The sequence below is a fragment of the Elaeis guineensis genome, chromosome 6 (genome assembly GCF_000442705.2).
Source record: "Elaeis guineensis isolate ETL-2024a chromosome 6, EG11, whole genome shotgun sequence".
In the NCBI taxonomy this organism is placed as follows: Eukaryota; Viridiplantae; Streptophyta; class Magnoliopsida; order Arecales; family Arecaceae; genus Elaeis; species Elaeis guineensis.
In genome coordinates this window covers 89048345-89060821 of record NC_025998.2, presented here as the reverse complement: position 1 = coordinate 89060821, position 12477 = coordinate 89048345, and positions in this window count along the sequence as shown.

Here is a 12477-nt window from a genome sequence, read left to right as displayed (position 1 = left end):
AGTCTCCCTGCAATTAAAGTCAGAGGGGAGGTCCGGCTCCCGTAGGAGTCCGGACGAGGCCTACCAGCGGTTGATGCTGAGGACGGAGCCCGGCTCCCGTAGGAGTCCGGGCGAAGCTGTCCTGTAGTCGATGTCGGTGGTGGAGCCCGGCTCCCATAGGAGTCCGGGTGAAGTCTGCTTGTAGTCGATGTCGGCGGCGGAGTCCGGCTCCCGTAGGAGTCCGGGCGGAGTCTGCTTGTGGCTGAAGCTGTTGGCGTCGAGGATGAAGCCTGGCTCTCGTAGGAGTCCGGGCGAAGCTGTCCTATAGTCGATGTCGGCGACGGAGCCCGGCTCCCGTAGGAGTCCGGGTGAAGTCTGCTTGTGTAGTCGATTCCATTGAGGACTTCGGCTGTGGGTATTTTATATCCAACAGGCCCAATTAGACTAATTTAAATCCAACTAAATTAGGCTTAATTAGGCTCAATAAAATCCTAATCAAATCAGAAATTGATTAAGCCCAACTCCTGATCAAATCAGGAACCAAACCATCTCGACGATTAAGTCAACTCTTAACCTAATCGGGTCAAACCCAATTGAATCCAATTCAATTGGACTTTATCCAAAAATAATTACTCAATCAAATTGAGTTAATTAGTGATCAAATTACTAATTAAATCTCTCATAAATATTGAGTCCAAATCTGATGGGTAATCGGGCATCAGAATTCATCGATATGTAACCCTGATCGAAGAGTCCCAAACCAGTGGGCTCTTGACCCCAATACCCAAAATGTGTGGGACTTGTGATCAGAGAATCCTGATTCTTGATCACAGAGTCCCAGACACGTAGGACTCATAGTCCACAAGTATTAAGACTTTTCATCAGCCATCAGATCAGATAGGAACCTCTAATGTGTGTGACCCCGCAGGTTCTAATCTAAGCCGATAGCACAGGAACCAATTCCTGTACTAATCGAAGTGACCATCTAGCAATGGTACCCGATGATCGGATAGGTCGAATAGTCATAATCACAATACTCAGAACCTACGTGAATATGGTTACTGTATAATTCATCTTTTTGACCTCTGTGTTTAGGACGACTCAGGGTTAAACTGTCAACCCTGATTAGATCATCCGAATCGTGCTCAACTCAAATAGTCCTGTGACTCCTCACAAAGACTACCCTGATCAAAATTTTGCTAAATTGAAACACGACTGTACACATCTCCTAAACTGGAGTGGTCAATCCCATCTTGACACATGCACCGACAAGTCAAGTACTTGACTACACCCAGCAGCCTTCCATCACTGAATTAGAAATTCAGGTAGTCCAGTGCCTAAGTGCAGTGAGTTGCTTGCAAGTCACCGTGGCGGTCTCAGGTCAGAGGGACATTTATATCCATATTCCATCGGAGAAAATCTTGACAGCAGAAATAGCTCCGGAGTCGGTCATGTTCAGTGCAGATGTACCCTTATATTTCACTTGTATGCCATACCAATGTCTCGACACTCATTAGTTAAGAGAACAACCAACCTATATGGCATACAACGACCTATGCTTGATAAACGTTGTCGTCCTTGGTAACAATGTATCATTTGGTCGTGAACAGATTTAAAGAATAAACGATAAATCCTCCTTTGTCGAGTCTAAATAGTCCTAAGGACTTCACCACAACATAGGAGTTCATTAGAAGAAATATTTTGTGATAAAAAATATTAAAATAATTTTTATTAATTCATAATTCATGTACATATACAAAAATAAGCACAGCCATCAACAGACTGACGATTGGCTTTGGGATACTATTCCCAACTCTTCTATCCACAACTGGAAGGAGAGGTTCTTCTATGTCCGATGCCTGACTTGGAGCTAGGATTATCCCTTTGGGGCTCTCTGAGGGATTTCATCCGTCGGGCTTCTAGCCTGGAAAGGGATGACCTCAAAGCCTCCAAAAAGCTCGAGGCCTATCAAGCCGCCCTCCTCTCTGAACTTCTGAAGGAACAACTCTTGTTCAACGTCGGTCTGAGTCCTCTTAACCCTGTCGGTACCATTATTTTTTTTTTTTTGCCGCTTCTCCTTTTTCTTATTCTATCTCTGAGCCGTGTTGGTCTTCTTTTATTACAGATATGGATGCAGGCATGGCTCGGAGGTTAGCCCAAGGTCTCAAGACCCACAAGAGAAAAGGCGCCTTGACTTCGGGGTCGGTGAAGAGGGCCAGGACAGAAGGGACAAGCTCGACCGCACCTGCTCAGGTGGCCGTTGCTGTTGACGTCCCTTACGACGTCAAACCCGAAGTCCCCCGAGCCCCTTCAAGGAGCCCCCAGGTCGAGGATCCCGCTCCAGAGGCCCATCCCGAGGGGGCACCCGGGGCTGAAGGGAGGAGGAAAAAGAAGACCCTAGCCCAGAAGAGCCGCAGCCGCAAGGCTGCCGTCGAGGGGGTCGGCGGCTCCAAGGAAGACCTGGGAGAAAATCCCTTCAACAATCGAGATTTAATAAAGAGACTGGTCGAAGGGTGCATTCTGTCCGAGGTCATCCAGAGGATCGTCCTTGCTAATCCTGAGCTGCGGGTCTGGGACTCTCTGAGATCTTTTCTCGAAGTAGGTTAATTCACTTTTTTCTCCTTCTTGCTTCTTTACTTAATTTATTTCTTAGCCTTTATATTGACTCCCCGACCTCTCTTGTAGATTGGACACCAGCTTGTCGCCAACATCGAGACGGTGAAGATCGCCAAGAGGGAGGCAGCTCGAGCAGAGGAAGGTCACTTGGTTGAGGTTGTTCGTCTCGAGGAGAAGATCGTCGAGGTCATAAGTCTCCAGGAGGCACTGGAAAAGGAGGGACAAACCTCGTCCGATCTGAGGACCACCTTGGAGGAGGAGAGAAAGAAGGTTGAGGCCGAGGTCTCCGAACTGAAGGTGCAGGTTTTCGAGCTGAAAGCGTGGATCCCATCCCTGATCTCAGAGGTAGGGGCCCAAGTAGTGGAGGAGTTCAAGGCCTCCTCCGAGATGGAGGATCTACAGGTCCAGTTCCGTCGGGATGCCTTCATCAAGGGTTTCGAACTCTGCCAAGAGAAGGTGGCTGGAAAGTTTCTCGAACTGGACCTCGACTTCCTGGATGAGGCATCTGACGATGAAGCCGGACCTTCCGAAGCTGTTGTTGGTCCTCCTCCAGCCAGGACCTCATCGACCGCTGCAGCCGTCACTGCCGATCTTCCAGAGACGCCGAGCCCCTTCACTTCTATCCTAGAGGTTCGAAACCTCTAGTTTTGTATTTTTCCTTTGTGGTGACTTTTCTTCGTTCTCTTGTACTTAAAAATTATTTAATCAATGAAATTGGATTCTTCTTTACAGAGAGCTCCCTTTTTTCTTCTGCATTCTTTTCCTTTTTTTTTGTCTTCTTGCATTAATTTGAGTCATGGCGCTCTTGTCTTCCAACGACAGTGCCCTACCGAAGCTCTTCCCCTGCCAGAGGGGATTCCTCTGAAGTTGATGATTTGAGACCTCCGAAGGAAAGTTCGTCAGTTGACAAAGAAATCCAAGAAACTGGAAGACGAACTTCACCGGCTAAGGGAGAGCCATTCAGAGGTCACTACGGAGGCTACTCACTTTCGGGACCTCCACAAGAAAGGTTTCATGGAATACACCCGGAGGAAGGCTGACTTCGTGACGGAGCTTGAGGAACTCCAGAAATGTACCAGCGATCGATCTTGGACTCAGGCTTCTAAGATCAGTTCCCTTGAAGTCGAGCTGGTGGCTGCACGGGAGAAGATTGGCCAGTTGGAAGGGAGCTCATCCTGGCTCACAATCTAGGCCGACCGCGATCGAGACTGGTCAAAGAAATTCTCCGACCTTCAAAAGCAGCTGCAGGATACCGAGGCAAACTACAACGCCTACCGAGTCGGCTGGAGCGGGTAAGTAGAGGACTACCGAAGGAAGCTCCAAACGGTGATCGACGAAGTTGCCCACCTTCAGAGACAGTTATCTGAGAGAGTCCAGCTCGCCTCTGCACAAGGCTCCGATGAGCTCTGCTCCTTGAGGGGGACCATGATAGAACTGTCTGTGGCCCTTGGGTGGGAGGAGGCCGAACTGCAGCGGCTGAAGATTCAGCTGGTCCACAAGCAGCAGGCGGTCAAAGATGCCGAGGTGGAGTCCGAGGTCCTGAGGAAGAGGCTTCGAGAGTCGGAGGGCAAAAGCCGGTTGTTCTACCAAATGTACCAGGAGATGCTGCTGAGAAAGATGGAACTAGAGGAAGAAGTCGAAAACTTAAAGCAATCCCTAATAAGGATCGAAACCGAGAGCTCAAAGTCAGAAGAAGCTGGGCTTCCTTAGAGCCCCTTTTTTTTATCTTTCATCCTTCCATGTATTCTTTTTCTTTTCTTGTCATTTTTCTTTTTTGGCCTTTAAGGCTTTGTAATGTACACTTCACTAATGAAATGAAAAGAAAATTTTCTATTACCTTGTTCATTTTGGTATTGAGTTATCGTTTATAGAACTTCTTTTGTCTATTTTTCCTCGGCCTGTGTTGAGTTCCCTCTCAGCGACTGAGGGTTTTTGATAGGAATATCCTTCCTCATTGAGATGAGGTCCCTCTTGTCTTTGATGTAGTTTGTTTTTTACTTATCGCTGGTGTAGTTCGTCGCCTTCCCTTTTTATCTCCCTTTTTCTTTTTATTTGGGTGAGGATTTTTCCTTTAGGCGAGGGTTTTTTCTCTGCTCTTAGCGGGGTTGTGGGGATGTAGAGGAGCCACTGAGGAGGTTTTTCTTCTCATCCGATCCTGATCGATCAGTCTTTGTTTGTGTTAGGGTGAGATTTTCCTCTTGTCCTCGACATAGTCAATTTCAGCTTATGCTAGGACGAGATCCTCCTCCAGCTCCTAACAAGGCTGTGGGGGCACATAAGGGCCATTGCAAGGGCCTCTCCCCCCATCCGATCTTTAAGTAACCAGGCCTTCGACTTTGCTCATGTTAGGATGAGGTTCTCTTCCTGTTCCTAACAAGGCGGTGGGGGCACATAAGGGCCACTGTAAGGGCCTCTCCCCCCATCCGATCTTTAAGTAATCAGGCCTTCGACTTTGCTCATGTTAGGACGAGGTTCTCCTCCTATTCCTAACAAGACTGTGGGGGCACATAAGGGCTGTTGCAAGAGCCTCTCCCCCCATCCGATCTTTAAGTAACTGGGCCTTCGACTTTGCTCATGTTAGGACAAGGTTCTCCTCCTGTTCCTAATAAGGCTATGGGGGCACATAAGGGCCGTTGCAAGGGCCTCTCCCCCCATCCGGTCTTTAAGTAACCGGATCTTCGACTTTGCTCATGTTAGGATGAGGTTCTCCTCCTGTTCCTAACAAGGCTGTGGGGATACATAAGGGCCGTTGCAAGGGCCTCTCCCCCATCCGATCTTTAAGTAATCGGGCCTTCGACTTTGCTCATGTTAGGATGAGGTTTTCCTCCTATTCCTAACACGCTTAATTTCGATTGTATGAGGGAGTTACTTTCTGTTATTATAAGCTCATGCTAAAAGAAAAAAAATATGCAAATATGAAACTTTTATTTAAGGCAAAACTATTGGTGATATATTCGCAGATTTTTTAAATTTCATGATCGTGGAAACTCTGCTCCTCTGAGCTCTTTTAGATAGTATGTTCCAGGCCGGACTACCTCCTTGACTTCATACGGGCCTTCCTAGTTCGGGATAAGTTTTTCTTGATTCTGAGGTTGTGAGACAGCGGCTCGCTAAAGTACCAGGTCTCCCACTCTGAAGGCTTTGCTTTTGACCCAAAAATTGTAGTAGCGGGCTACTTTCTACTTGTAAGCCGCCATTCGAACTCAAGCTGTCTCCCACTTTTCTTCTAACAAGTCGAGGTTGGCCTTGAGATCCTGTGGGTTGCGCTGCTCGTCAAATGCCACGACTCGCGCCGACGGAAGTTTGAGTTCAATCGGGATCACGGCTTCTGTCCCGAAGGCTAAGGCAAAGGGGGTCTCCCCTGTGGGCAATCTCTGAGTAGTTCGGTATGCCCATAACACATGATAAAGCTCATCTATCTAAGTTCTCTTTGCTTTTTCAAGTCTCGCCTTGATACCTTGCAACAGAGTCCTGTTAGTCACCTCAGTCTCGCCGTTTGCCTACGGATGGGCTACCGAAGTGAAGTTATGGGAGATATTTAGGTCCTCACAAAATTCAGCAAATCTTGCTCCAGTAAATTGCCGCCTATTATCAGTAATGAGGGTTCTGGATAAGCCGAACCTATAAACAATTGACTTCCAGACGAAATTCTGCACTTTAGCTTCTGTGATTTTTGCCAAAGGTTTAGCTTCGATCCACTTGGTGAAATAGTCTATTGCCACCAGAAGGAACTTCCGCTGCCCGGATGCAATGGAAAAAGATCCGAGGATATCCATCTCCCATTGTGCAAACGGTCATGGGGTGCTCAATGGTGTAAGTTCGGAGGCAGATTGCCTTTGTATATTTGCATATCTCTGACATCGATCACATCTTCTGATATATTCAACGAAGTCATGGTACATGGTAGGCCAGTAATAGCCTTGTCGGAGCAGCTTGTGGGATAAAGATCTGGTCCCCAGGTGACTTCCACAGACTCCCTCATGTACCTCCCTCAAGGCGAAGTCAGCTTCAGAAGGCCGGAGATATTTTAGGAGGGACAAAGAGTACGATCTCTTGTATAGCTTGCCTTCGTAAATGATATATCAGGAGGCATGGTTCTTAAGCTTCCGAGCTTCTTTTGCATCAGGAGGAAGAACCCTGTCCTTGAGGTATGCAACCAGTGGGTCGATCCAACTGGGTTCATGGTTGATCTCCATCACAAGCTGTGATTCTTCCGTACTTGGGTGCTTCAGAACTTCGAAGAAGACTTCCTTAGGCAGTTCAACCGGAGCTAGTGTAGCCAACTTGGAGAGAAGGTCAGCCCTGATATTTTCTGCTCTTGGGATCTGCCTGATGTCGAAGCTGTCGAAGGTAGGGATGATCTCTTTTACCTTTTTGAGATACTTGGCCATACTATTCTTTCGAGCTTCATAATTTTTGCTGACCTGTCCCACTACTAATTGAGAGTCACTGTAGGCTTGAAGCCGATCTACTTCTAATTCTTTAGCGATCCTCAGTCCTGCAATCAGAGCTTCATATTCTACTCCATTATTTATCGCAGGGAACTCAAAGCGCAGCACATACTCCGTGATAATTTCATCTGAATTGATCAAGATCAGGCCCGCACCTGTACCTGACATGTTGGAGGAACCATCCACGTAGAGGGCCCAAAAACCATCAGGGAGATCTGCTCTTTCTTCAGGGGAGTTCGGCTGGAGCCCTGGATTGTCGGCTTCATCTCGTCCAAGTTTGGCCTCTTCCGGGATAGTGCATTCCACCATGAAGTCTGCTAATATCTGAGCTTTTATCACCAACCGAGGTCGATAGTCGATGTCAAACTCTGTGAGCTCGACTACCCATTTCGCTATCCTCCCAGAGACATCCGTTCAATGTAGAACTGCCTTGATCGGCTGGTCGGTGAGCAGTGTTATGGTGTGTCCTTGAAAGTAAGGTCGGAGCCTTCGAGCTGCAATCAACAAGGCATAAGTTAGTTTCTCTAACTTAGTATACCTGGTTTCGGTGTCTCTCAATACTCGGCTTATGTAGTAGATTGGCCGTTGAATTTTTGCTTCTTCCTTAATCAGAACTGCTGCGAGAGCCACAAGAGAGACCGCTAGGTATAGGAACAACTCCTCTCCAGGCTCGGGCTTTACCAATAGTGGAGATAAGCCGAGGTAGTTCTTCAGTTCTTCGAATGCTTGCTAACATCCAGCGGTCCAATAGAAGTTCTTCGGCTGCTTGAGGGTCTGAAAGAAAGGTAGGCACCACTCGGTCGATCTTGAGACGAAGCGATTTAGAGCTGCTACTCTCCTAGTAAGGCGCTGAACTTCCTTTATTGACTTTGGAGCGGTCATTTTCTGGATGGCATGAATCCTTTTTGGATTTGCTTCGATCCCGCGCCCTGATACCATAAAGCCCAAGAATTTTTCTGAGGCTACTCCAAAAGCGCACTTGGCTGGGTTCAGCTTCATTTTGTATTTTCGAAGGGTGCTGAAGGTCTCCTCAAGGTCGGCGATATGGTTCATCGAGGATTTGCTTTTTACGAGCATATCGTCCACGTAGACCTCCATGTTGCGGCCAATCTGCTCTTTGAAGATCTTGTTTATCAGCTGCTGATAGGTCGCCCCTGTATTTTTGAAGCCAAAAGGCATGATCCTGTAACAATAAAGGCCACGGTTAGTAATAAAAGCAGTTTTTTCTTCATCCTCTGGTGCCATCCTGATTTGATTGTAGCCGGAGAATGCATCCATGAAAGTGAGAAGCTCGTAGCCTGAGGTTGCATCCATTAATTGGTCGATTCTGAGTAGAGGATAACTGTCCTTCGGGCAGGCTTTATTCAGCTTTTTGAAGTCTATACACATCCTCCATTTATCGTTCGTCTTCTTAACCAGGACCACATTGGAAACCCAACTCGGATAGTTGACCTCTCTGATGAACCCGGCTTTCAGGAGTTTATCAACTTCCTCGGCTATTGCCATTTATCTTTTCGGTGCATGACTTTAAACTTTTTCCTTCGTCGGTCGGTGTCTGGGATCAACAGCCAGACGGTGCTCCATAACTTCAGCATCGATCCCTGGCATGTCCGTTGGAGCCCAAACGAAAACATTCGCATTCTTTTGCAGAAAATTGATAAGCTGTGTCTGCACCTCTTTCTCCAAGTTGGAGCCAATCTTCACCACGTGCTCTTCATTCCCATCATTTAAAGGAATTGAGACAAGATCTTCTATTGGCTCACCCCGTTCTTCAGTCAGGTCGTCGTGGGTGTCCAATCCATCAACCGGACAGGGGTCAGGCTGACCACTTCTTTGTAGGGCTATATTATAACAATGTCTTGCCAGGGCTTGATCTCCTCCGACTTCTCCGACCCCCTGGTTAGTAGAAAATTTCAATTTCAAATGGTAGGTCGATACTACAGCTCGGAGGGCATTGAGGCCAGGTCGGTCGAGTATTGCGTTGTAGGCGGACGGTGCCCTCACTGCCAAAAAATCCACTAGCGCTCTAGATTATCTCGGATATCGACCTGCAACTACAGTCAAAGTTATTACTCCCTCCACTGGCACAGCATCACCAGTAAACCCTACCAACGGGGAGCTAATCGATCCTAACCGACCATCAGGGATGGATATTTTTGAGAATGCATCGTAAAACAAAATATCGATCGAGCTTCCACTATCAACAAGAATGTGGCGTACATCATAATCAGCAATATTTAAAGAAACTACAATCGCATCATTATGGGGGAATTGGATCTCCCGGGCATCTTCTTCAGTAAAGGTTATAGGTCCTTCAGTTCTTTGCCGCTTGAGCGATCCGATCGATCCACTGGCCGCTCCCCTCTGGGGCCCTCCAGAGATGGTGTTGATGATCCCAATTGGAGGCCGATCTCCAGGCTATTCTTCCCTCCTTGGTGGCTCCGATTGTGGCAGGGCTCTCGGTCGATCCTCCCTACCTTCAGGCCGACATCGGATGAATCTGTCGAGCCGACCCCACCTAATGAGCTCCTCAATTTCATCTCGAAGCTGAATGCATTCCTCCGTGTCGTGGTCATGGTCATGATGATAGAGGCAGAATTTGTTTGGGTTGCACTTCTCGAGGTGCGAGCACATCCTTTTCGGCCTCGGCAACTACTCCCTAACCTCCATCAGCACCTGGACTTTTGGAGCATTGAGAGGGGCGTAGCTATGGAATCTTCTTGGGGGAGAGCCCCGTCAAACTCTGCGGTCCGGGCTCCTCTGCTTATGAGCTCGAGGAGGAGTCTGGACACGCCTGTGTCTGGGAGGAGTTCGAGAACGTGGTCGAGCTTCACTTGACCCTTTTTTAGCTGTGGGCTTGCTAGAGCCACTCGCTTACTGTTTCTTCGCGGCCTCCTCGTCCTTCAACTTGAAGGCTTCCTCTGCTCGGGGCATATCCTTCAGCCCAAGCCAGCAAATCAGCGAAGTCCCTGGAGTACTTTTTTAGGGAGAACAGTAGATCATTCTTTTGAAGACCGCTCTTTAGGGCGGCCATTGCAACCGATTGGTCCAAATTCCAGACCTCCAACGTGACGGCATTAAATCGGTTGACATAGGTTTGGATGGATTCTCCTTCCTTCTTCTTGATGTTGATAAGGGACTCCGAACCTCTCCGGAGATGCTGGCTACTAACAAAATGAGCCACAAACTGGTGGCTCGTCTGATCAAAAGAGAAGATAGTACCTGATTTCAGTACCGAGTACCAGTTCCTTGCTGCTCCCTTCAAGGTAGATGGGAAAGCTCGGCACAGGATGACATCTGACGCGCCATGGAGCAGCATCATTATCCGGAAGGCCTCCAGGTGGTCAACCAGATCCGAGATCCCGTCGTAGCTTTCGAATTGGGGGAGCTTGAAGTTTGGCAGGATTGGTTCCTGCATGATCATTTGAGAAAAAGGAGGATCAATACAGATGTCCTCACCATAAGCAGAGGGAGCGTGGCGAAGCTCTTTGATCCGTCGGTTCATCTCATGGAGCCTTTGATCCAGGAGGTCCTCTTGACTACGAGTCTCGAGGGTCTTCTGGCAGAATGGAGGTAGGGATCCTCCAGAGGTGGAATCGTGATTAGACTGAGGGCTCTCCACCCTCGGATTCTCCTTTTCGGGAAAGACAGGGCGACTGGCCCAAGTGGCCCGCCCTACTGTCGGATTTTGGAACTCCGACGATGCTCTTTCCAACCGCACTGACGCCTACGGCTGTTGCTGCTGCTGCTGTATGGCCTGCACTACTTCAGTGAGGTCTCTGACCTGCTGAACCAGCAGGTCGAACTGCTCCATGCCGACTGTTGTTGCCGGAGGAGGAGGAGGAGCCTGAAAAATTGGAGACGAGGCTGGATCTTGCAGAGCTCACTGAGATCTGGCCGCGGAGGCTGTGGATCGCCTGGTGGATGCCTTTCGGAGAGGCATTAGGTGGAGATCTAGTAGGAGAAAGAGAAGAGGATGTCGGAGAAGATGACCGGAGACAGTCTCGTTGAGCACTCCTTTAAGAACAAGAGTACTGCGAAGACATAGGTCCTTCTTCTAGCACCAATTCTGTTGGTGCAAAATTCTGCCAAAGTCGGAGAAGCTGGAGTTGAGATGACCGCGGCCGCCGTCAGGACCTGCAAGGGAAGTCTAAACCGGAGTTGGGGGTGCTCCGGCAAGACCCTCCGATGCTCAAGTCAGTACTCTGCTTCAACAAAAATGGAGTGCTCGAGTGAAAATTTTAGCAGAATTTCGAGATAGAGTTTAGAGCTTAGAGAAGAACGTATCTGGGGGTCCCTTTTTATAGACAGAGAGCGTAACTGATTGACAGCGATGTCTGTAACTGCCTGGTAGTGGGCCGTTCAGAGTCACGCGGAGTTTGTTATGGAGAGTAGTGGCGTCAGGGGCCGTTCAGGGCCACGTGGAGTTTGTTACGGAGAGTGGAGTGGTGTCCGTTGTCGCGACTTGTCAGAGAGTGGTGGAGCCCAGAGAGTGGAGTGGTGTCCGTTGTCGCGACTTGCCAGAGAGTGGTGGAGCCACGCAGAATCCGTTGCAGAGAGTGGAGTAGGGTAGTGGCCATTGTCGTGACTTGCCAGAGAGTTCGAATCTGTCGGCTGGGGCTCGGCTGGGATGTCTGATGGAGCGGAATGGCTCTTTATCTCGTCAATCTAGAAGAAGTTCGGATATTTTTGAGGTTGCTGACGAGTCTACTGTTGTCGAATACCTCGGACGCTGATGCTACAGGCAGGAGTCATCTGCTGTAGAAGCTCGGATGGAGACTTCTGTTGGTGAAGTCCGGTAGGAGTCCAATTGCTAGAGAAGTCCGTCTGGGATTTGCCTGATGTGAAAGCTTGTCTGAAGATTATCTGTCGGAGAAATCTGGTTTCATGAAGAATCTGGCGGAGGGTCGGCCGGTGGTGGACTTCAGATGGCATTGGAGAGGTTCGTCCGCTGGAGGAGTCTGGGGATCCTGTGGAAGTCTGGATGGCATTGTGGAAGTCTAGCTGACGCTATTGAAGGTTGATGGCTGGGGAGGTTCGGCAGACACCGGAGGTGATCGATCGTTGTAGAAATCTAGCTGTTGGAGTCCATCTGTTGTAGAAGCTCGTCCGGAATCCATCCGCTGTGGAAGTTCGGATGGAGTCCGATTCTTGCAGAAGGCTGAAAAAAGACTGCTTATTGTAGAGGCTCGATCGAAGATCGGTTGTCGTGGAAGCTCGGAGTGGTGACCTGGCCGGTGGAACCTGTCCCGTTGTAGAAGCTCGTCTGGGATCCGAAGTAGACCGGCTGCAGTAGGAGTTCAGAGTAGACTGCTTGCTGTAGAAGTTTGGCTCTCGCAGGAGCTCGGATGGAATCCGGAAGGCGGTCGACCGTCGTAGAAACTTGGATATAGTCTGGTTACTGTAGAAATCTTGTTGTCAGAGAAGCTCG